Raw genomic sequence first — 26,956 nt, 5'->3', positions numbered from 1 at the left:
TAATACATGTTTTCTGATCAATGTAATGACCAGAGTCATCCAGTATTACAGCATCCTCCCCTTTAGTCACCACCCTCATTTGCTTCTCCATCTTGAGGTCTGTCTCTTGGTTTTGGTCAGGGGAGAATATCACACCTCCACTTTTAAGTAACTGTTAGGATTCAGTATTTCCACCCATCATGATTTCATGGGTGTGTTTCTTTGCCTAACTTTTACAAGCTTACTTAACTCTATGCTGTCCTTAGCATCACCATTCCACAGATCCTTCCTTGTCCTGTCTATATAATTAATAACCAGATATAACAGGTTTCCATTGATTTCCCCAAATCTACTAGGTTTCTGAAATGCCTACTGTATCTATACTATCATTGACCACCAAACTTTCCAGTGCCCCCATCTTGGCTCAGAGACTTTTAGCACTGGCATACAGGCACCTGCGTGTCATTTCCCTTTCTACAGCTCATAACCTCTCTTGCACCTCTAGTTTCCTCTCGTGGCCCTCCTTTACTCCTGTATTCTCAATTGTTAAGCTGTATTCCTCTCCCAACAGTATTTTCCTGAGAATTTTCCACATCATCCCTTTGGGATGAATTGTTTCAAAGTGTCCTGTCCTGTTTTTAGTCCCTTTCTAAAGCTTCCTTCTGCCCCACTCATCCTCTTGAAGTGTCAGTAAATTCCAAGTTGTGTTAATAGGCTGAGAAATAGTCCAAATGTCTGTCAGAGCTGCCAATTGCTTCAGTGACTCATCCACAGCCTCTTACTAGAAAAATCTAACTTTAATTGCTCCTTGTAAAATGAATACCTTTTTAACAAGGATGTTTAATAGCTTACTCTATGAAAAAAATTCCCTAGGAAAAATATCGGTAGGTTTTTATTTTTTAATCCTGCTACCATTTCTGTAGAAAACCCATGAATTCATAAATGATAGTGACAATTAGTTGTTGTAGTGCAAGGCCATGCACTCTGATATCTATATCTGCCCTTTAGTAAATAAACCATCTCCTATGGGAATTTCTTTAATATTGTCCATGTCTGCCCCAGTCCTTGCCTTCTGCTTCAAACAGCAGCTCTGTGAAGAAAAATCTGCCTGCCACTAGATTTTTCCCTTTACTCAAAAATGCATAATCCTGGTCACACATACCACCTCAGAGTGCACGATGTATCCCTATTCAGTCCCTTAGGGCAGGATTAGCAGCCAGCATTTCATGTTCCATGAGGATGGCAACACTGGAATGGGAAATACTCAACATTACAAAGAGACGTGTTCTAACCCTTAGTAGTTTTAATACACTGGACTTGGCAGTTGTCATATTTTAATATCCTCCCTCCCCTTCAGTATTGTTTTAAACAGATTATTTATTTTATTTTTATTTATTTTTCAAACATATACTTATATACTCTGCACAGTTGGTATCAAAAGTACCTAACATATTCAGTTCTGCAGGAAGTGTTATATAAAACACAATAAAAATGTGTAAAAGTCTTGAAACGTTTTAAACAAAATATGTGGTCTTAGCCTGCATGCCTTAGCCTGCATGGGCATGAAAACTGTTGTGCTTAATAGATTCCAGCATTTTATTTACAGGTATGACAAAATTGGGGGAGGGGAATCTAGCTTCTATAGCTCTGAACATCTCACATCCTAAACCTGAGAGATAGAGCAGCTGTGACCTATAAGAAAGAGTTCTCTGTGTGTATTTCCACAGTATGGACAAGGAAGCATAATGGGCCAAATGGTTCTTTTACTGATAATCATAAGATAGGAACTCCAAATCTTACCATTTGTAAAGGAACATTATCCTCAGAATCAGAAGAACAGCAGTCAAGGATTTCAGCCATAAGAGAGGGAAGTTTCATTACATTTGTAATGGGGGGGGGGGAGAGATCACTGCCCTAAGCCACCACTCGTAAAGGTGGCCTAGAACAGCGAGCAAGCTGGCACACACTTAAGCTCTTTAGGAGATCCTGTCAGGCTGATTCTAGCTGTCAACTCTGAGGGAATGTTAATAGCTCTGTGAGGGGGTTTACTTTTCCCTCTTTAAACTAATTGCTTTCGTCAAGCTGGATTGGGCACTCTTAAGTGACTCCTTGAGGCTTATTAACAATCAAACAAAGATGGAACATTTATTTACAGCTTTACAAGAATATAAGTTTCAGAGATAGTTAGGTTTTTCTTTTTCTAAGGCAGGAATACTTTGATAAATCTTTTAGTTGTTACAGTCAGGTCTTTGCTAAACACTTTGGTTGTTTCATACAGATCTTTGACTCAATTTTCATAAAACTTCCTTTACTAAAATACTTTCTTCAGGGAAAATCTTCCTTTCACAGATCTAGATTAATACTTAAATCTCCCACTCCTTCCACTAAAGAAGAGGCACACTGGGGCTGTTTCCCCACATTGAAAATATACCTGGTTTGGCTTGGTTCCATAAAATCCTGTACCTTTTATCCCAGTCTCTCCCTCCACACCACAGCCTGCATCTGTGGAGGGCTCGAGTTAATACCAGGATCAAAACCTCCATGTCCCTTTCCATGAGCCTGTGATCTGCTCTGCGGTTCTTTTCTTCATCGTTCTGATTGGCTGCTGTTTTGGGGCAGAAACAAGAACGAGCAACCTTATAGACAGACAGACAGACAGACAGACACATACTGCTACAGCTGTGGATCCGCAAAGAATAGAGCATCCCCTGTCCTCTGAGAAGATGCATTACAAAGCCGCAAGGCATTGGGGAAACAGTTTGCAATTTTTTTTCTTTGCACGATTATGGCTTCATAGCCATGCAGAGCACAAACCAAAAAAAAGGCGTGTCCCAGCTTGCCCGGGACACGCTCACTGTTCTGAGCATGCCCAGTCCACTGCGCTCTGATTGGCTGTTGTGTTTGGAGTGGCAGCTTGAATTAACTGTTGGGCAAGCGGGGTGGGAAAAATAAGCCTGAGGGGTGTCCCCATGAAACCGGCCTCAGCTCGAAATTATCAAAAAGATCTACCTTCCTGGTGATTTTTGAAAATCCCGCAATAAGGATAGTGCAAAAAGGGCCAGAACAGAGCCAATTTTGTCCCGGGAGCCGTGGGGAGTCCTTGCAGAAACCGGGATATCTAACGTGACAATCCCAGGATATTTCCCCCATGGAGATTCGGCATGGGATTCACAGAGAAGGTTCTGGGGTGTCCCATCTGGAACCCACTCCTGACTCTGTTAGTTAAATAACACACACCCTCAGAGACTTCATTGTCCCATACCTAGGTGCTTTCTCTGCAGAGACCTAAAACCAAGCCCTCCATGAGTTATACATATTGCCTTTGTGATGATGTTTCCCTTTGAACTTAGGCTCAGGTATCACACATCCTTTCCTAGTTTTTCATTACAACTGACTATACGGCCTCATGAGCAGCAAAGCTCTCTGACAGCTCGCTTTCTTTCTGGTCTCCCCTCTCTGCCTCACAAACACACACCCTCTGTCTGGCCTTTTATAGAGAGCTGCAGTGCCAGCCAGCCAGTCAGGTGGAGCTCTGGGTTAACTCATTACATTCCTTTCTGTGTCAGAACTGCACTTTAAAATTAACCCTTCTTCAGCAGTCTGTCACAACATTCTTTGTTCATTTGTTGCCTGTGATGATAACTGAACCATTTCCCAATACAGCAGCCTGAGCAAAATTTGAAAAATATCCACAGGACAACAGTGGATTTATAAATCATCAGTTCTACTTTAACAATTCAAAATTCTCAATTTCAAAATTCAGAGATAAGCTCAGATGAGAAGAATTTGGGAGGTATATTTTCCAATAAGTTATGTTTGACTCTAGCTTGGAACTGCTGAATGGGTTTCCGGTGGGGTTTCCGGTGGGGCGAGACGCTCTGTAAGCAGCGGAGCGTCGAAGTTTTGCAGTTTCTTCTCAATTCCTCGAAACTGGGCTCGAAACTGGGCTCGAAATTGGAGGGCTTCTAAGTTCAAGTTCAAGTAAGCGGGCTTAGAAGAGACGGTGGCTGCGGGCTTGGGAGAGACGGTGACGGCAGCCTTCTCCATTCTCCAAGCTTGGGAGGGCGCGCTGCACAAAGCCGTGAGTCATCGCAGCCAGCCAGGAGGCGCCGGAGTTTGAAACTTTCTGAAGAGCAAGCAAGCTCGCAACGCCTCAACCTCCCCCCCCCGTGAGACCACGGCCCTTACCAACGCCACTGACACTCTTCAACTCAAGTGATTAGGCTTAGCTTCCCGGTTCCCCATCCCCAGGCAAGGAAGGCTGCCCAAAAAAACTGCTGCGGCTGGCTGCTTTCCCTCGATGTAGTGTGGATGTTTTGTGTTTTATGTTTTTGTGTTTTATGTTTTTGTGTTGTGTTTCCTGCTTCTTTAAACATGCTACGTGGAGCAAGGAGTTTTTATAGTCGGCAAGTCTTAATGCAAATTGGGCTGAAATGTGAAATGGCTATTACAGACAATTTCATACGTCTTCACAATATACCGGCAGAGGCAGCTAGGACCCCGGGGGAACCCTGGATTACAATTCCTGGTAGGAGGCTGAGACGAAGGCGGGACAGAAGGAGAAAGAGAGGGTGCCGGGCTGGTGTTTTACTTGCTGGGAAGGTATCAATCTCAAGTCTGCACTTCCAAGCATTTTTCTTACTAATGCACGATCTCTTAACAACAAAATGGATGAACTAAGGCTACAGACTGTGAAGAGCAGGTTTGGCAAGTACAGCTGTGTTTTATTAATTACAGAAACCTGGCTTCACTCACACATTCCCGATGCAGCAGTTGAGCTACCTGGTTTCCACTTCTTCCCGCAGGACAGAAAGCAGTAAAGATTCTGGCAAGCAGAAAGGAGGGGGACTCAAGTCTCTCATGTGAAGCAAGAGCTGGTGCACTAATGCAAAGCATCGCTTGAGGGTCACTGCTCAAAGGATTTGGAAAGTATGACTGTTAGATGTAGACCCATATATCTGCCACGGGAGTTCAGTGTGGTTATCATCATTGCGGTATACATTCCACCTGATGCTAATGCTACCATAGCTTTGAGCTCTCTGTACAACATTGTTGAAAACCAGCAGAAAAAGCATCCTGATGCTGTGCTCATCATAGGAGGAGACTTTAATCATACTAATTTAAAAACAGTGCTCCCTAAACTCTACCAGCATGTTAAGTGCCCTACTAGAGGATCCAATACAATGGATAAAGTGTATACCAACATTAAGGATGCCTACAAGGTGATACAATTACCACACTTGGGTCAGTCAGACCATTTGTCACTGTTCCTGGCACCAGCATATATTCCACTTGGGAGGCAGGTGTTGCCTGTAATAAAGACTGTGAAATCCTGGCCTGATGATGCCTCTAAACTACTTCAAGATTGTTTTGAGACAACAAATTGGGATGTTTTCTACCACCCAGATCTGGAGGAGTATACCACTGCTGTTCTGAGTTATATCACCTACTGCACAGACATTCCTACTGTGGATAAGCGCATCCGGATTTACTCAAACCATAAACCCTGGATGACAAGGGAGGTTCAGCGACTTTTGCGTGACAGGAATACTGCTTTTAGATCTGGTGATGAGGCAAAGTATAGTGCGGCAAGAGCCAGTCTCAAGAAAGGTATTCGACAAGCCAAGATGAGTTATAAGAGAGAAAAAATTTGAAGATTATTTTTTAATAATAACAACATGAGAGGCAGGTGTGGGCAGGAATACAACAGAATTACCAACCATAAACCAAACAATGACTATTCCTATAGATGGGGGGGGATGCTTCTCTGGCAGAGGAGCTAAATCACTTTTTTTTTTGCCCGCTTTGAAACAGGTCTATCAGAAGCAGTGATGACATACAGCCCACTAGGTGATTATGAAGCTCACACCTCACTGTGGAGGAAACATAGAGGTGAAGGCAAGTTTTGAGGAGCTGTATGAATCCAAGGAAGGCGGCTGGACCGGATGGTATTCCCGGCCTGGTGTTAAAGGAATGCGCTTAAACCAACTGGCTGAGGTGTTTTTACTGGGATCTTTAATAGATCTTTATCCCAGTCCACCATTCCATCTTGTTTGAAGGCTTCCATCATTGTTCCACTCACCAAAGAGATTTCCTGTTGACAATCTTTCAGGATTATAGACCAGTAGCACTCCACCCCCATCATCATGAAGTGTTTTGAATATAACTGGTCCATAGGCATATTAGTTCTTGCCTTCCAGATACATTTGATAGAAGCTTACTCAGTTCACATATCGGACAAACAGATCTACGGAGGACGCCATTGCCATTAGTCCTCCACATTGCTTTGACGCATTTGAAAAACAGGGAATTATGTCTGCGAATGCTCTTTGGCTGGACTTTGGTCTCCGCATTTAATACAATCTTGCCACAAAGACTGGTGACAATAAAACTTGTGGATCTTGGACTCTCAATACATTCAATCTGTTTGTGGATAAATAGGGACTCTCTTGTCTGGACGTTCCCAGAGGGTTAGACTGGGAAATCGGGTTCTGCCTCAGTTCTTACTCTCTAAATATACAGGGAACACAGGGCTGTGTGTTGAGTCCTTTATTGTTCTCCTTTATACATATGATTGTACTCCTGTATCTCTATCATAGTAACACCATTATCAAATTCGCCCGATGACAACTGCTTGGTGGTGGGGCTTATCTCTGGAGGATGAGTCTGCCCTATCGGAGTGAGGTGGGAATCCGACTGCTTTCTCATGGTTGCAGGGAAAAATAACCTAGTTCTTAATACCGAACAAGACAAAGGGAGCTTATAGTGGACTATAGAAGGAATAGTTCAGAAATTCAGCCCTATGACTATAAATGGAGATCAAAGTAGAGCCAGGGGTGGCTAGGCCTTTAAATTTCTGGGTGTTATGATTAAAAGAGGATTCTTAATCCTGGGGCCATACAGAGACTGCTGCTTGGTGGATTTAAAGAAGGCCCAGCAAAGACTGTATACTACCTGAGACTTTTAAGGAAGCAACAACTGGATGGAAAACTCCTGGTGTCCTTTTACCGGGCTGTGCTATAGAGAGTGTCTTAACTCTACTGCATCTGTGTATGGTTCTCCAGCAGCACAGTGGCAGATAGGAAGGCGCTCCAAAGGGTGATCACTACTGCACAAAGGATTATACGGCTGCCTTCTCCTCCTTGGAAGAGACTTCTATAGATTCCCCGAAGCCTAAAAAAAGCCCAAAATATTCTGAGGGACCCGTCTCATCCAGCACACTCTCTTTTTGAACTGCTACCATCTGGTAGGCGATACAGGACTATCAAATCTAGGACAAAGAGGCTTAGAGACAGCTTCTACTCTAGAGCTGTGGCTATGCTAAACTCCGCGGCTTCAAGTGTTGATGTGTTTGGGGCTGTGTAGGGATGGGTGGAGGAAGGGGAAAGTGAGGATGGGGTATGAGTAAGAAATTGTATGAGTATGATGTATTGTATGAAATTGTATGAGTATGATGTATGAGTCTGAAATTGTGTGCATCGAGGAATGCGGCTGTAAATTTCGTTGTGCGTGCACAATGACAATAAAAATGCTTATGCTTATTCATCAAGAAGTTTGACATATCTTCCCAAGGACTTAACAACGCCCCAGGATTTCTATAACATTGCAGGTGTTCTAAGATTGGGACATTAACACCAGTTAAACTGAAATTGTGGATGATCTCCGTACTTTTCTTGATTACATTTTGGTAGTTACTGCTCACCTAGTGTTTCTGAAAAAATTTTCTTGAGAACCTTGTGACCAAGTGGACTAGTCCACACCAGTTTAAATGAGAATGAAAACTTCCTTGTATTTGCAGTGACACAGCACTTAAAAAAGATATTTGGCTTCTGCGTATTATTACTCATGGTGAGTGCACAATAAGGCTGGTAACTGGATGATGCTACTGACTGTTTATTATCAACTAGCGGGGCCTGGCCATGCGTTGCTTTGGCAATTGTCCTTCTCATCACAGTCCGCAACCCACACAGATGTCCATGCAGGTCCAATGATCCCCAGCATAGCTTTTTGGGGTGGTCAAATGGAATCCCTCTTTCCCTTTTCAATTCACATTGTATTATGGTGGTGTCTTGTTTTTTTAGTATAAGGTAACCCTTTCCATTCCACAACGGAACTGTCCAGAATGCAAATCCCGCTGACCATGAGGCTGGTTGACATGCACAGTCCTGGCTTGGGTAAGGCAGAACTGGGGCAGGTTCGCAAAGAGGCTATCCCAGGCATCAGAGGCAGGGTGGCGAGGTGCTCAGATCAAGGCCAGCTCCCTGGGTTCTTAAAGGGCCATGTGCAAAAGAAGCAGAGCCAGTAGTGTTGGTTTGCCCCCACCCCGCAGATTTTCTTAGAAGAAAAAGACAAACTCCAGCTCGTTTTTAGTAAAAGAGAGCTGTGGCGAATATGGGTGAGGAAGTGGGTAAGTGGTGGTTGGATGTGAGGGAGGGCAGAGTGAGATGTGTGAGGATGAGCTGGATGTGTATGAGAGTGTGTGTGTTGTGTGGTAGCAGTTGGTGAGGCACAGAGGGTGAAAGTTACCTGCGTGTGAGGGGGGGAACCCCACCTGACGTCTCACATGGCAAAGTATGTATGCGTTTCACTTCTACTCATATTACCTAACAATATTACCTATTTGCTGTTTTAACTGCTCATCTCTGGCCATCTGCTCGAACATTCTAAGGGCATACCAACCCCTCAGGTCACAGACATGCTGCACGAACATTCTAAGGGTGACAGTTAAACAGAGCCAGCTTCATGGCCTGGTGTGCCAGGAAAAAGATGTTTTACCTGGCTCAAGTATGGACTTTTGGCGATTTGAAGGTCCGATTACCTGCCTGCAACAGAGAGGAACGTCACGTGAAAATTTGAGGGTGATCTGTCCAGCCGTTTTGGCATTAGGGTATGACTAACAAAGTCACTGTTAGCTTTTTATATATATAGATATGACTATTTCTAAAGTATAGAAAATTAAGGCACAAAAATGGAAATTCTTAATGCACGAAAGAGCTTCTACCCACACACAAGTTCCAATCTGTCTATCACTTTCTAAAATTTGAGCACTCGCTTTTTATATTTAAAACCTTTGCAGGAGTGGAAGTTCTCCCTCTTATGGCTCAGCCTTCATAGAAACAGACTTCCCAATCTCATCCTTCCAAATGCTATTTGAGTTTGAAGGTAGTTGAATGGAGTCTGATGCCCACCATGGCTGAGGCAATCATGTTGGTTCAGCATTTTCCCCTATGTTCCCACTTGTTTCTAATGAAGGTAACTTTCTTGAAGACTTTCAAGGCTAGAGGTAACTGCAGAAATATAATTCTAAGGACAGATTTCAGTATGACTTGGTTAATTAAAAAGGCAAGGTCTTGATAATGAATTTATCTTTTTGTTCTCTCGTTTTCACCTTTGCCATTTCTTCAGGATGAGAATTTAAGACGTACCACATAAATATCCAGACAGCACTTCACCATCCTCTTGAACAAGAACATCATGATACCAAGGTAAAAATACTGAATGCAGAATTAAACTCTTGCCAGACTATTTCAACAATACAATGTTTATCTATACATCTCCCCCCTTTTTGTTCATCATGTTTTAAAATGTTTCTTGACAAACATTATGCAAATAGGCAGCACCTCAGCAGATGACAAATGCATGATAATGCCTGTTGAAAGAAATCAGTTCTATTCCTCAGACACTTTGCTGGGTTTTAAATTAACTGTAACCACACAGGAAAACCCAGGACTGCTCAATGAAAACTCCTACTAAGTATTCCTTGTCACTCAAATAAGCAAGCACACTGTTGCTGGGTAAGGAATATGACAGAAAAAAAATCACACTGACAGCTTTAAATATGTCATTGTGTCAGTTGATGAGCCAAACCTCCTCAGAACACCAGACTCAGTTCTTCACATCTTAGCTCAGAAAAACATTAGAAAAGGAAAGGTGACAAAAATTATTAGAGCAATAGAAAAGCTGATGTCTGAAGAGAAAATGGAAGCAGCAAGCTAGCTATATTTAAAGGGAGACAAATGAAAAAAAGGTGATTGAGTCATAACGAATGATTCTAAGAAGGTCAGTTCAGGGCTTTTATTTATCATGGTTCATCATGCAAGGCAGAAGGGTCAGGCACTTAAATGGAAAAGGAACCTATTGAAAATGCATTGTTTTACCTATTCATACAGTTCAAAATTCACCGGTGACAACCATTGCTACAGAAATCACTAAGACTGACTTGGATTTTTAAAAAATTAAAATGCTGGAGGTGGCTGAAGACAAGATTATAGTTATGAAACCCCCTTGAGACCCTTAGTATCAAATAGGTATTGTGTATACTTTTCTTCTTAATAGCTATCTTTGTTTGCCATTCACTACAGGCATGACCCACTGGAGTTGTCTTCCTTCGTTACTACTGATATACAGAGATGTCAGCCCATGCAGAAAATGGAAAGAAGCAGTCACTAGGGATGAGACAGCGAATTAGAACACAGCAGTTGGCTGCAAGGATCCTGCTGAAGAAAACTTTCTTGAACTAACTGATTCCCAGGTTCCCCCTGGTCTCCAGTGGGGAGAAAGGTGGTGAGGTCAAGATTTCCAGCTCCAGTTGGGAAACTGGAGATCTGGGGATGGAGTCTTGGGAGGACCGAAACCTCAGTGGAGTATTATTCCATAGAGTCCACCCTCCAAAGCATCCATTTTCTCCAGGGAAAGTGATCTCTGTTGCTGGGAAATGAGCTATAACTCCAGGAGATCTGCAGGTCCCATCTGGAGACTGGCATCCCAACTGATTCCCCTCCCTATCATTATGTTTGGAGATAATTACCACCTAGACTAGCCTTCCTATTGAGCACCCTTCACTCTCTCCAAGGCTACTGAGGATATGGAGCTGAGGTGGAACGATGCATTTTAAGCTTTTGTTTAATTCTGGATTTCAATCATATTCTAGCCTTTTTTCCTTTATACCAGAAAATCCTCCCTTTTTCTAACTGGAAGAAGCAACCTCCTTTGGATTTTCAGAAAAAGAAAGCACTACAGATATGTGAAGTTCTCTCTTAAGGATAGAATTTCTGTGAGGATGCCACTACCAAATGTCACTTCTCAGAGGAAAATTATCTCTACTTGCCATCAATGCTGGCAACTACTCATGAGGTGACTCCTGTCATATTGCAAGTCTCCAGGTCAATAGTATGGGCTGAACAAGGATGATTCATCAGGAAGGGAGTTCTTCAGCATTAGCCTTGGGACGGTGTGTTCTGAGGCTTTGCTGTGCCAGTTCCCAATTGCCTCAACATTAAAACAAATATAACAGGCCTACCCTAAGGATTTTTACTCAAAGGTAAGCCCCTGTGCATTCAATGGTGTTATTCCCAAGTTCAGTTAAAGCTTTCTGTGTCCAGAAAGAAATTGCAGCAGCTGGAGCACCACTTCTTGTGTTCAGTAGTCATGAAATATCATGAAATAGCCATGCGATATGGAACAGGCCCTCTGAATGATGCTGAACCTTCTGGGCATTTCACATACTGTGCAGTAGCAGATGTACCTTTGAAACCACAGGAACGTGTGAAAGGGAGCTACAAACAGTCTCTGCTCCTGGTATATGAGAGATACACAAAGCAAACAGCTGACATTTGCACACGTTACAGCTTTGCAGGTAAACAGAACAATGTAATACTTGAAGGGCTCTCAGAAAAAAAAGAAAATATCTTTAGATTCCAAGGCTTAAAGCCAGCTTGCAGACACAATAAGCCAGGCGGTGACAGACTAACGGAGTAGAAGTCTCATAAGCAGAACCTAGCCCAGTTCTAAAAGAGACTGAGAGGCAACAGATGATTAATAAGCTGACAAGCATAAAGAACTAATGCCATCACAGAAGGCCAAAGGATCTGACTTGCAGTCTTGGTAGCTTTCCCATACACCACCAGAATGAAGCAATAAACATTCAAAGCACTCTCATCCTTATGGAACATCACTCCTGAAGTGACTACACTAGTAAATCATGTAATGATGTTTCCCTTTGACTACTCACATGGCTTTTTTTATACCATCAAGAATGTAATCGTATCATTCAAAAGCCATGAAGTGAAACCACTTCATTACTATTAAACTAAACCCATAGTCTCTGCTTGCAGCATGGCATAGTGGTTAAGAACAGGTGGATTCCAATCTGGAGAATTGGATTTGATTCCCCACTCCTCCACCTGAGTGATAGAGACTTATCTGGTAAACCAGACATGTTTCCACACTCCTACATTCCTGCTGGGTGACCTTGGGCTAGTCACAGTTCCTCAGAATTCTCTCAGCCCCACCTACCAGACAAGGTGTCTGTTGTGGGGAGAGGAAGGGAAAGGAGCTTGTAAGCCACCTTGAGTCTCCTTACAGAAGAGAAAGGTGCGGTATAAATCCAAACTCTTCTTCTAAGCAGCTCCCGATCTGGTCCAAGGCCTTCAAGACCCATGTGACATCAAACAGTTAGGAAGAGACATCCAAAGCTGCTCCCTCCTATATATATATATATATATATACACACACACACACACACACACACACACACACACACACACACACACACACCCGTTTACATCAACACTTTTACATTGCCAACATACTTGCATACTTAAGGATAAGCAACTGGTTCAGGCATAAAAATAACACAAGCTTATTGTAACATACAAGATAGAGCAGCCAATGGCAAGGCAGAGTACCAGACTGTCAGACAGAACAGTATACTCTGCACATCCAAAATGCACATCCAAAATGTCCTGGGGATGTCTTTAAAAAGGCAGACTCTCATGATTTTTCCAGACAGCACAGGCAACTGAGGAGAAAAATGGCTTTTTCCCACCCAACCAGTAAGCTGTCTGGTCAGATTCTCCCTCAGCTTGCATCAACATTCTGTGGGCTGCTGAAGGAATTCTCCCTGCCTCCGTTTGCTGAAGGTTGATCCTGGACATTTACTGTGTAGGCTGCAATCCTGGGCACCTTTTCAGCCCAAAGAGTACGTAATTGTACTCAGCTTGTCCTGCCAATTTCATTAATATCTTCCCTTTAAACACAAAGTATATGAACCCACAATGTGACTCAGGATTGTACGTTGTGCCATTTATGAAGGGTACACAGATGTAGAAGTTTCAGCTTCCCACTCTAAAATGTACACATATATATACAGAAAATACAGGGATATGACTGTTTAAAATACAGTTGATGTAATCCATATTTCATAGGTCCACATGATGTGTGTTTATTTTGTACTCCATACTTGAAATCTCATTTTATTATGAAGGCAGAGTTCTTCCCTTGAATGATGAGCTGCAAGTATCAGACATCAAGCTGCCCTAGGATTCAGAAAGAGGATAACTTTGTTCTTATATACTGCCTGACTCCTGAATGTCCTACATACTCATCAGGCTGTACTTTGACACTGTCTCCCTTACTCCATACTTTTATAGACTTCTGAATACCAACCAAAAGGCAATCTGTCTTCCACCACTAGATGGCCCCCCAAAAAACCATTTTGCATGAGATAGCAAGATATTGGTTTAATCAATCATGTGAAATTAGTCTGAAAGATTTGCCATGAGTCCATTATAAAGAATATGGAAAGTACAAGATGGTTATGTTAATAAACAGAACTTTACTACACCACAGTTCATAAACCTGCTTTGGAATGCAGTAATCTTAGCTTGAATTAATGTCATGGTTTAAACGCTATGAGAATTACTACACTTTGCAAACTCAGCCACTGCTGAGCAGCACATATGTGACCACAAAGCAACTCTCCTTTTCTATGGGATACATTGTATATCCAAACATATGGTTCAGTTACTTGATACTGTTACTTGAACCAAGGTAGTTAGTTTACCTTACTGTAGGAACATTTGGATTTGGAATTTTCGTGAAATCCTAAGAACATTTTCCTGGCAGTTAGCCCCATTGAACAGACCTGAGTATGATTCTGAAGAGATCTGCTTTGAATTGCTCTCCTTGTCTCCAAGTTATGCTTGTATCTGGGGAATTATTAATTTATTTAATTAGAAGTTAAATTCCCCATACTGAAATAGTTAAACTGAGGAAAAAATTGGGACAACATTTTAAAGACGATCATGCCTATGCGAACACCTGCTTCCAGCAAAAAACTCAAAAGCAAAAGAAAATTAAAATTGGAGCAATTGCAATAGCTCTGACGAAAAGAGGGCAACATAAATTCAGTGGCATTATACTATATTACTGTGGATATGATACTCATATTCTCCCCAGATGGAAATCTTTGGCTACTTTCATGATTATGGGCTGCAACTGCAAGGTGTTACCAAAGAAAATCACATAACTTTTATACTTTTTTTAACCCACACCTTCACTTTCGATAACAGGCATCCCTGGGTATATCTGTGGCTACATGAATACCCAAAGCTTTCAAAGATGGCTTTTTACTGGCCACATATAGGAAGAACAGCTAAAAAAAATGCACTGTCAAGCTATTTGTACATAATCAATCCAATCCATAGAGCTCCAGTGGCCAGGGAGAGTGCCATGCTACCTCCACAGGGCTTCCAGGTGGCACAAGAAGGCAGTAAGCTACAGAAACTCCTTGGCCACCTGAAAGCCTTCCATAGGGCTAAATAGATGTACATCACCCTTTGGCTGTGTCGGGGGCATTCCCAGCTCCACCTTTGGGAATGCCCCTGGTCTGCTCCCAGCCACATCAGCATACAGCTTTAGGCGGGCACAGCTCTGCAGGATATAGGCTCTCCTGAGTTGGACACTGTGGAGCTCTGTGATACCCACCCACCTCCCAGTTTGCCCTCCCAACTGGCATAGATGCTGGCTCATTTGCCCCCCTCCTGAATTGTGCTATATGATAGATACATGAAGGACAGGCAACGTAGACTCTTTTTTAGTATCTCACCACTAGTTTTAGCAACTAGAATTCTCTACCACCATCTATTAGGTGGTATTACCACCATCTATTATGGCCCTGCAGTCCCGCAGGGTCTGCAAGACTAAATTATTCTGCCAGGCCTTTGGGGAGGGGTAGCGGCTAAAGTGAATGCCACCCCCCTATACTTCAAGCTACCGGTATATTTCAATCTGTATTTAAGTTACATCTTAGTTTAGCTTGTCTGTAACATCTTGACCACCCATTGCATCATGATAATGTTCTGCTGTTCACCATCTGATATCTTTGTAATACTTTGCATTGTTTTATTTTGTATTCATGGTTTTATGTTATTGTTACTGGTTTTATCTGTAAATGTATTATGTACACCGCCCAGAGGCCTTCAGGGGTGAGTGGTATATTAAATTTAAATTATAAATATATAAATAAAATAAACTTCACACAAGCATCCAACTGTCAAATACTGCCATGTCAAAATATATTTCCTCAACCATTCATAAGCAGAACCAGAGCTCTATACAATGACCCATTCTGAACAGCACAAATAAAACATCTTCAGGATGTTTTAAAAAGTATTTTGGGGTGGAATTCCAAACAGTTCCCCCCCCCCCCAAAAAAACATTTGGAAGACATTTTATTTTTGCTCAAAGGCGGATTCCACATGAGCCAAAAACAATGGTGTGAAAGCGGTGTAAACCCTTTTACACCGTTTTAAACCCTTTTACACTGTTTTTACACCACTGTTTTTGGCCCATGCGGAATTTGCCAAAGTGTTGCATTTTAAAAATGCAAACTAGTGTTTCTTTATCCCCAGGATATTTTCCAAACATTTCCTGCTTGCTGTAGAAGAAAGCAGGAAACGTTTTATTTTTCCCGCCTGACTTTTAAAGAGCTCTCACATTTTTTGCCACCACCCCCGCATTTTGTGCTGCTGCAGAGATCTTCCATGCAGCCAGTCATTTGCTGAATGTTTCCCACGGGGTTTTCTTCTGCTTGCAGCCCGTCCACATGCAATTTCACTGTATAAAGTACATGAATAAAGTTAGTTTGGACTGGCGGTCCTGTGCACGTGTCATTTTTATTTTTGTTTTCGATGAGACTTCTTCGAAGCTATGAAGACATGATATAAGAATTGCAGCCAGTTTTTACATTGTGTCATTGTAGCTTCAAAGGTGTCTCATTGAAAACAAAAAAAAAAGGAAAAACCACACATGCATGGGATTATTAACTTTATTCATTTACTTTACTCAGTGAAAATGTGCATGGATGAACTGCAAATAGAGGAAACTTCCATGGGAAACCTTCAGCAAATGGCTGCCTGCATAGAGAATCTCTTCAGCAGTACAAAATGGAAGGCACAACAAAATGAAATTGACATGCTCCATCAGGTGGCAGGTGGGAAAAAAAGAACCGTTTTGGTCTGAAACACTTTATTTTCCCACACTGTGGAGGAAGGGGGGGTGGGGAAGCCAAAATAAATTCTTTTTAAAGTGTGTACAAGATGCTTGAAATGGTCTGTGCAGAATAAGCCACACTGTCATCCTTGAAGTCAACAGATTTAGAGGTGTATAACTTGTGCTTACAATGGCCCTGTCACAGAGAATCCTGTAGACCTTCACTATTATCACACTTATACAGAGTGTCCATAGAGCCTTGGCCACTATACCTAACACACATCACTTGATCTTTGTCCCAGAGCATTTACAGAAGAAGTGTAAAATGGATGTGGCAGGGATTAGGTGAGAGATGAGGAGATCAAGCAGAGGGCTCTGTGGAGAAGCAAGTTCAAGGAAAGTAATGGTTTGTTATTAAGAAATGATTACAAGGATTGTGAAGTGGGGTGAGACCATGGCTCAGTGGCAGATCACTCAGGTGGGAAGACCTTTCTGTACCCAACACCTTGGCGATTTGCTATTACTCAGCAGGCTAATCTTCTAATCTGACTCAGTCAAAGATAACTTCAAATGAAGGAGGATTGAGAAGTTGCTGGTCAAAGAGAATGGAAGCTTATTTCTGACATAAGAAGCAGCACAATGAATGAAGGCAGGAGTGGAAACTGGTATAGGAGGTCAGAGGGTACTTAATGTTGAGGGGGGTGGAAGGTCAATGCCGGGATATACTGATAAATTCCACTAATCCAACAGCATATAGAAGGTTGTGTTCAATGACTGCACACACGTTCATGTTCCTGTAAAATAAGCTGCATGGATTTGCAGGATCAAGCAGGGGTTGGCCTTCTTCCAGGTATCATTGCACATATACGTGAACATCTAAGCTGGGATTGGTTGTAGCTCTCTGCCACATGTACCGTAACAGAAACATTTTACTCCAAAGCTAAGAACTATCTTCTCAACAAGTATACTCCTTCCTACAGGCAGGGTTTCAGTAGTCCAGCAAGCCACTACAATAGTTTAGGAATACCTATTCAGGTAAGACAGAAATGTCCCATCCTTCACCTCTATTGTCATGTAAAGCCCCCTATGAGTTTCGCTGTATAAGCTTCATCAGGAGGAATCAGGGTTCCTTTTTGCTTAACCTTTCCACAGCAATTGAGAACTCAGTTGCTATGGAATGTTCAGCAAAAAGAAATTCTGATCCCCCTAATGAAGCTTATACAGCAAAACTCATAGGGGGCTTTACAGGACAAAAAAGTTGTCACCTGTTACCTTGCATCTTTTTTTCCCCATTTTTGGTTTGTTTAGTGTAGCCCTCTTTTTCTTTCCCTCCTTCCCCTTCCATTTCTGATTTGCTGGAAGAAACTGTCAGAAGCAGAGAGAAAGGGAGTGCTGTTACAGGTGGGATTCTCAGTTCTGCTGGAAGCCCAGATGTGAGGTCAGTAAACATACCTCTCCACTAAGATAATATTCACCTCACTGGTAAAAGATAAATGATGTTGAATTCCTTTGCATGATTGCCACAGATATCTCTAATACAGAATGTCCCTCATGGTAATTATGTGAATAAAGAACATAAGAAAATAAGAAAAGCACAGCTGTATCAGGCCAGTGGTCTATCTTGTGAAGCATCCTGTTTCACTCAGTAGCCAACCAGTTGCCCTGGACAGCAACAAACAGGGCAGAGTGGCCAAGGCCTTTTCATGATACTGCCTCCTGGTATTCAGAAGTTTGCTGCCACAGTTCTATGGAAGGTTCCCTTTATTCTTCATAGCTAGTACCCATTGATGAATCCCTCCTCCATGTATCTCTCTGTAATACCTTTTAAAGTCATCTTTGTCCATGGCCATCACTATATCAAATAGTGGTGAATTCCACAATTTAATTACTTGTTAACTACTTGTTTATGAACATCCTGAATCTATTGCCCATCAACTAATTTGCATGCTTAGCTTAATAACTATTTTATTATTTAAAAAACTTATTTGCATGCCCATGAGTTATATCATCGAAGAAGAAGAAGAAGAAGAAGAAGAAGAAGAAGAAGAAGAAGAAGAAGAGTTGGATTTATATTTACCTTTCCTGTAAGGAGACTAACCTGGATATTTGGAGTGACAAGCGCGCATCCAATCGTGAGTGGGGAAATCAACCTAAAAGGGGTTGACAATCTCCTTTCCTTTCCCCCCTTACAACAAACACCCTGTGAGGTGGGTGGGGCTGAGAGAGCTCAGAAGAACTGTGACTAGCCCAAGGTAACCCAGCTGGTGTGTGCTGGAGTGCACAGGCTAACCAGAATTCCCCAAATAAGCCTCACAGTTCAAGTGGCAGAGCGGGGAATCAAACCTGGTTCCTCCAGATTTGAGTGCACCTGCTCTTAACCACTAAGCCACTGCTGTAAAAATGATTTTACAGCTCCACTTTCTTCACCCTTCCATAATTTAAAAACCTCTATCATTCCCTCCCTGAGACGGGGGGACGTGATAGACCAAATCATTCATTGGGATATTGTAAAAACTCACATAGAAAAATAGTGTAGAAAAGTTTATTAAAGAAAATTAAAGGAATTTCTTTACTTGTCTTTCAAAAGTTCTAAAAGCAACCCTAGATATTTCAGTTAAAAGGCATTCTATATAAGATGGGTAACCTTTAAAATATCTGTAATTCACTACTAATGAAACACAAGGACAATGGGTTGAATACTGATAATAATGATTTTCTAATCTTATACTGATCAATGCACTGAAAGCATTGGTTTTGTATTGACTTGGTTTTGTATATGACAACTGACACAAGGTAGTGAAGTAACTGTATGACTGGGAGTGGGGGTGGATTGCACAGAAATAATCTTTGCTCTTGGTAGACTGAGACTGAATTAGTTGCATTTCCATATTGTTTCATAGCAAGTTGCGTGTAGATCAGAAACCTGTATGCCCCTAATGATGATGCAGAGACCAAGCTTGCTTATTTTGTGTTTTTTTATCCTCTGGGACAACTGTGTGTGATATGTCTGTACATCATAGGCAAATGCAAAGGTAGTCCTACCTTGTGCAAGCACTGGGTAGTTATGTACCTGTGGGGTGATGTTGCATCACAACTTTTACTAGTCCGACTATGTTTTCAGGGTGGTTTGCCATGGCCTTCCCCAGGCCTCTACGCTTTCTCCCCAGCAAGCTGGTACTTATTTTACCAATCTTGGAAAGATGGAAAGCTGAGTCAAGTTCGAGCCTTCCATGCCTGAAACCAAGCCTGAAACCAAATTCCGCTGGGATCAAACTCAAGTTGGGAACAGAGTTTTGACAGTATGTCGTAACATGGTTTTATTCAGACTGGCAGAAATCTTGTAGCAATACAAAAAAAAATACTTTCAGGCCATGTAGGATTACAGTTTTCATGGAACCAAACCTTTCAAGTGTCTTGTACACCTGTGTGTATGTAATCAATACCTTCTTGCCCCCTCAGATTGGTCACAGTTCCAAAATAAAAACAGCTGAAGCTTAAATGATGGACTCTTAGCCTCATGATTCTGTTTCCCATAATCACTATCATTTTGCAGAAAGTGGATATTGTATGCTCAACACCTTTTAAAAGCTTTTGAAAGTATCTTCATAATAACAACACCAACAACAGCACCAAAAGTAACATTAGCTGCAATAGTAATAAAAGTGTAACTGCATGTCCTGAATAGCCTCCATTGTACCTTGTAATGTCTTTTCTTCCTTTATTTCTTTTTTGGAATGCTGAGTGCATTTTGCCTTCCTTGACTCCAAAGGATGCTTCACTATTTCAATTCTTTCTGTGCAGAAACCTTTCTAAAGGCTAGGACATTGTTAGACATTCACGAACTCCAATATCTCTGTATGGGAGAACTGTGGAGCATTCACTCACAGAGGCTGCATTGAAATTGTGCAGTCAAACAGATATTTGGATATGACAGGCATGAACTTGACTTATCATTCTTCCTCATCCCCCTCCTTCATCCTCTCATGTGTGGAGCACAGTTGAAGTCTTCATGTTCTCAGAAATCTCTAATTAATTTGTCATTATGTCCAAATGGGCATTCCTGGACAATGCAGAGTTTGTTTTCTTCTCCCAAACTGGGATTAAACTCCCAGTTTGCAAGAAAGAAACAACTCCAGTTCGCATTCAGGTGCCTTAACAAATTGAGATCTGATTGAAGTCTCCTATCATCAGGAGGTTTTCTACCATGCTCTGACCACGAGATAAGCAGGAGTAAGAGTTAATATAAACACAAGTCATTCTCATCATAAAGAAACATCTGCATTTTGTGACATCTTAATACCGCATGTGTGAGTTGAAGGTAGGGCTTTTTCAGACCAGATGGGAACAGGGATGCTGACAGATGTATTCTCCAGTAAACACAAATCTCTGGGCCAGTAAGTTCAAATCAATAGGTGAAATATAGCCAATGCATACAACATCACTCTTCTGAAGCAGCTACAACTTGTGATACGCACAAAAGAATTCAGTTTGACAATTTTTACTCTGAAATAATTGTCAGTGACATTACATTTTTATTCTACCCATCCTTCAAGAAGCTCAGGAAGGTATACATGATTCTACCCTACACTATCACCAAAAGGCAATAGCCCCCCACCGCCACATGTGCACGCTTGCGCGCACACACACACACACGGATTCAGAGGCTATAGGCACAAAAGTCAAGTGGGAGCTGAAGAATTTATCAGCAAACCAGCAATTGCAGGAAGAAAAAGAAAACACAGCAACATTCTCTTTCAACTGTTGAGGGTCCCCTGAAGAATCAATAGCTGGCAGAACCCCTAGAACAGGGTGCTCCTGGTCTCAGGCTATGCTGAGGGTCAGTGTTCCCCAGATTTATATATGACATGCTCCCAAACTTCAGCACTTAAAGGAAAGGGAGGAAGGGAAGGTCTGCTCAAAGCATCTGGGTCTGAAAAGCAAATGGGGCTCAAGTGGAGGATTGCTGTATACCACTAGAACCTGGAATATGCAATACTGTAATTGCATGTTATATGGATTGTGTAGTACTCGGTTCATATCTAGGATTACCAGACTACAGACTACAACCCCCAAGAGTTATTTGGAGTAAGGCCTGGTTTGCAAATCACTACAGTGCCCCCTTATGCTACTTCCAATTTAAACCAGAAGTGATGTAGACACACTGGAATTGCACCACCCTCCAATAGCAGGAATTGTAGGCTTTGGCTTGGCAACCCTATTAATCCAGGTCTCCACACTCCTAGTCCTATGCTTTAACCGGAATCCCACACTAGCCATCGACTTTATAACATTTAGCTACAGAAGAACGTTGAGTGCATTCTTACTCTTTTTTCAAGGAAACAGTAGGACTGCAGAGAACCATCTCCTTGGAACCTGCAAATGACCCTGATCCAAGCCAATTGTTTTTAATAGAACAGATCATTTGGTTTGCTGCTACCATGTATAGGCAAAGTGAGATGGGACAGAAGGGGTGAGAGCTTCCTCTGGGTCATGTGGAGGTGTGTTCAGCTTCCTGCTCCCTTTCCTCCTCCCCAGGAGTGAACAGCTGGACCACTGCACTGCCTGTCTCCTCCTGTGTCCCCCAGCCTTCGCCTCGCATCTCTATTGCTGCTGTTGCACCAGCCACAGTCAGCCACCCTCCACTTGGGCTTCTGTCACCCACCTTTCCCCTAGACTTGGAGGTGAGGGCAGCAGGCACAGCAGTAAGCCAGGCTGCTGCATGGTGCTCAGGGGCTGGGCAAAGAGGCACCTGTCTCTTACACTGGCTCCCTTGTGGGGGGTGTATTTGGTGTCCACTTGTTATGCCAATGCTCCCTTCCCCCACTAACTGCAGGCCACTGGGTCAGAGTGCACCAATGCAGGCCACTTCTGTGATGCAGAGTGACTCTCCCTCCCTCCATGGCCTGCCTCCAATTTGGATGCTTTGGCCAACTACTTTTGCTTGTATGCAATGCTCCCAGCGCATGCTCTTCCTGTCCCCAATCATGTTTTCCCAAGCCCCCTTCTTCTAACTGCTGAGTGGGTCCCTGGGGAGTGATGACCTCTTGGCAAGGTCCAGATTCTTCTTGAGAAGGAGTCTGAAATTACTGTATTTCACAAGATAGCCTCCATTGTTAGATATGCATTTAGTCTTGCTTCTTCTAGTGAATTACTTATTGAGTTTGCAACTGCGGCATGCACCACGAATTTATAGTAATAAAAGAATTGCCTTGTGCATCCATCTGTCTATTTTTGGCAAACATAATCCATCACATGGTACAGCTAAAAGACTCGAAACTGGCCACTAGCTTTGAAATTATTGTGAGAGTTCCAGGGCCTGAAATGAAAGGCACGGGAATATCCTGGACAAGGCTATCTCCAGACAACCTTGCTGTCCTGCTTGCAATGGAAGCCAAGGATTTGTGGCATTGTAACTCATCAGAAAATAATTGAACATGTTTGATAACTGGCCACCAACCCCAGAAGGATTATGGGAGTTGCAGTGCCCAAAAGATGGTAATCAGAACATGCTAGATCAGGTTATCTTCCCGATAGTGCTTTAAGCAACCTGTTAGGTGTCCCCAATAGATTCCAATGGAAGGTTGCTGGGTGATACACTCTCAGACAACCTACTTCAAATGATTGTTGGGAAGATAAAATGAAGGCCAGGAGAACAATAGAAGCAGCTTTGCGTCCCCATTAGAAAAGAAGGGCAGGCTATACTACTGGTTATAGATCTGGTTTTGCTTGCAATTTATGTAAAAAGGATTATTGCTCTTGTTTCATCAGATATTATTGCAACTCTTTTGGCAGGAGGAAGAACTGCCCACTCAGTATTCATACTATTGTTAAATATTGCAAGTGTACTAATCAGGGGCAGGCCCCTCAGATCTACTAAAGACATCATAGCTGAGTAAAAGAAACAGAAACAGCTTTGCAAGATCTGGTTGGTTAGACAGAACTATAGAGCTGGAGGGGAATGAAAGGAAGAGGGACACCACAGACTCTTGGAGACAATGACTTTATTAGCAGGGTACAGTCCAGCAATTACTGTAGCAGCTGTTGCAGCCATCAGCTGTGCTCACTTGTCTTGCCTTGCTCCAATGCTCACTTGGTCGGTGGGCTTTGCATGATCTATTTCAATCTTGCAGAAAGGCAAGGCTAGCAGATAATTACAGTGACTGTCTTTAACTGTGCTCAGACTTCTCTGTACCCCTAGTGGCTGCAGCATGGAACTGCATTAAAAGTAAAATCAATTGAAATATACTCAGCTGGATATAGCATTATGTTAGCTTCAAGAACCCACCAGTTGCTTTGAGACCCAGGAATTTTGTGCTTCCCCCCATCCCTTCCCCAACAAATCCAAGGAAATAGTGAGCTCCAAAAGGTCTGGCTAGTGTTCCATATGAACAGAAAGGTCAACTTAGAACATGTCCTAGAATTATACGCAACATGCTGCAACCCAATGACAAAGATAGAGAAGGTTATGTGGGAAGAATTTCCCAAGGTTATGTGAAAGCAGAAAATGTGAAAACACATGCAGTAGAAGCAGTACAAATTTAATGAGCACATTCCTGTCAGTAAGTCACTCTATATGACCAAATATTCAATCTTAAAATAATATTTCTTTAGCATACCAACTTTAACTCCACTTAGCACATTCTGTCAGTATGGAGTCAGAGGAAAGGAACTTGTGCAGTATCCTCATTGTAGGATTATAACAAGTATGCCTGGGATTCTAAAAATAGTATATATGCTTCATGCATAGGGGATGAACTCATCCAAGAGATGTGTTACAGATTTATGATGCACAGCTCATTAGGATTTGCTGTCTTATTCACCAAGATCCTGGCAAAGACAGATTGCCATATGTGAATAGAAGGAATGGAAATCAGGCCAACTTTATCCATGAAGGATTGGTACTTCCCGAGCAACATGAAACCAGGCAAACATTTTAAATCAATGTGTATTCAGCTGATTTATATAGCATAATTTGATTTGATTATATTTAGTAAGCCTTCATCATGCAATATTTATTTAATCAAAGAAAAGGAAACAGAAATCTGCTACATAATTGGAAGATTCATCACGGATCTAATGAGGGTTGGCCTGTGATATTACTTCACTGCCAGTCTGGGGGACGCAAGAAGGCTCTTTGTTTTGTCATCCTTGTCCAGGAGGATCACCCACTTTGCAGAATTCATGGTGAGAGCATTTGGAGAAGACAGATGGAAAATGAATGAATCTCCCTCCCCAGGGACTGTGATTATCCATCTTTCAGAAGACACAAGATCTATAATGCACAAGTGCTGAAGACAAGAACGTATTTACAGGTTTATCTTATGAGCAAAGCCATAATTCATTTTGTTGGCCAAGATTTAGTATGTGTCACAAAACAATGGAGATAAAATAAAGCTAAGTCATCTAATTTATATCATTGTTTCAAGATCTGAGCTAGTTCCAAGCTTAGATAAATTCTTAGTTCTCCACCCCCCTATTTTAGACCAGGATTATCTAATAGGTTTGCCAAATTCACACATTTTACACTCTGCAGGAGTATTATTGTGAATAATGCAATGGCATGCAGAACAGAGTGACAAATCCATCAGCTTCTTAAAAAAATAAGGCTAGATCTATATTTAATCATGCTGTTGTAGTTACTATGGAATAGTTGAAGGCTCAGAATGCCAGAGAAGGGTCAAGGCTCAATAACACAGCATTTGCTTTGGATGCAGACGCTCCCATGTTCAGTTCCCACCATCTTCATTTAATAAGACCAGATAGCTGGTGATGTGAAAAAATCCTTACATGAGACCCTGGAGGCCTGTCACCATTCAGAGTAGGTAATTCTGACCTCCACAGACCAATGACCTGACTATATAAAACAGATTCATGTGTTCACCATGGGGGTTCAAGCTTCAAATTTGGGCACAGCATCTCCAGAGCTTTAAGGACAATTTACATCCCTCTCACTCCTACACATATGTATTCCTTGAAACTAGCTCACAATTTAAATAACAGCGTGAGACAAAATAAAAGGGGACTTGGGCTGATTTTGCACAGTCAAAATATCCCTGGGCAAGAACAGAAAATATCCCTGTACATCCGGGAATTCCCAAAGCTGCACAGGGTCTGCCCTGGTGTCACCCCATGATATTTACCTTAGCCCAGGATTTTCAAAAATCACCAGTTTGGAGGTTCTCTTTAAAAAATCCTGGTGTGAACCTGCTTGAGCCTGTACCATGCAACAACCAATCAGGAGCAGGACTGGTTTATTTTTCCTGCCCAGCTACCTGATCCCCCTGCCTGACATTCACTCAAGCTGCCACTCAAAAACAACACCCAATCAGAATGCAGGATACCAGGCAAGCTCACAGGTGCTTGCAGCTGCCACTCAAAAGCAACAGCCAGAACAATCACTTGATATATTTTCCTCAGTACAAACTTTCTTTTAACTCAATTAGCAGACCTATTCACTAGTTTTCTCCCTCTGACAGCAAAATCTTACTTTAAACAACTAAAAACACAGATCAATTTCTTTCATTCCCACAGCACATACACAAAAACACCAATCAGGAGCAGACCAAGTTTATTCTTCCTGCCTCCCCCGCCACACCTGATGTTCATTCAAGCTGCCATTCAAAAACAACAGCCAATCAGAATGTGGGATGCCAGGGAAGCTCACAGATGCCTGCAGCTGCCACTCAAAACAGCCAATCAGAATGCAGGACACTGGGCATGCCCAGACATGCTTCCGAAGTAAATACAGAAGCCCGGTTTGTGCAGAGCAAATGGGAGCATTTTCTACTTGCTCCTGGGCAGAAGCAGGGAGCCGTGCAAAGGGAGAAACTGAGATAAAAAAAAGTCCAGGTATATGTTATCCCAGTTCAACCACGGTGTAATTGTGCCATGCACAAACAGCCTGGGAAGAGAGAAAAAGAACTTTGCATTTGTAGATGGTGACTAGTTCTGAATGCTCAGTCAGCACCATGGTGTGAAAACTGTGTAAACTCTTTTACACCATTTTAAACCATTTTACACTGTTTTCACACCATTTTCACACAGCTGTTTTTGGCCCATGCAGAATCCGCCTCAGTTTGACATAATGAAGTATGGAAACTTAAGCTCATGTGCATGGTGTCCAGACCAGAATAGATCCTTTTTAAATTGCAACAAAACACTTTAATCTTGCATCCATTTCCTATGCTATTTATTTTGAAAGTTGAAAATAGACCCCATGCATCCATTTCTCAAGTAACTAGACCTCTGAACTCACCAGTGTGATAGAACTTATAATTCTAAGATGTTGCCTTATGTTAGTCTAGCATATTAATTTAAAAACCTTACCTAAGGTCACATGTTCACATAGGAAGTTCGGTTAGATGAGAGTGCTTAAATTAAGCTATGGGAGTTGCTCCTTAGATTAAAGCTGTTTGAAGTACTCTTTTTAAAAAATTCTTACTTTGGAGTCTAGAAACATTACACCCAGTCAGATATAATTACCTTACCTTTACCCAACATAACACAATGCATGGAATTTATTCAGATTATTAAAAAAAAAACACCCCACTTCTGGGGGTCTTGTTCATTCTGCATGCCCTATCCTAGCTATCCACTCTCCCATTGCTAGATGGTTTCTTCATTCAGGGGAGTTCATCACCACTTGACCAAAATAATGTAGTGATTAAGACCCATCTAAGAGAAGGAGTTGCACTGAAACTGAATC

Source organism: Sphaerodactylus townsendi, linkage group LG01 (assembly GCF_021028975.2).
Source record: "Sphaerodactylus townsendi isolate TG3544 linkage group LG01, MPM_Stown_v2.3, whole genome shotgun sequence".
Classification (NCBI taxonomy): Eukaryota; Metazoa; Chordata; class Lepidosauria; order Squamata; family Sphaerodactylidae; genus Sphaerodactylus; species Sphaerodactylus townsendi.
The sequence above is the reverse complement of the archived record's forward strand: the minus strand, read 5'-3'. Positions refer to the sequence as shown.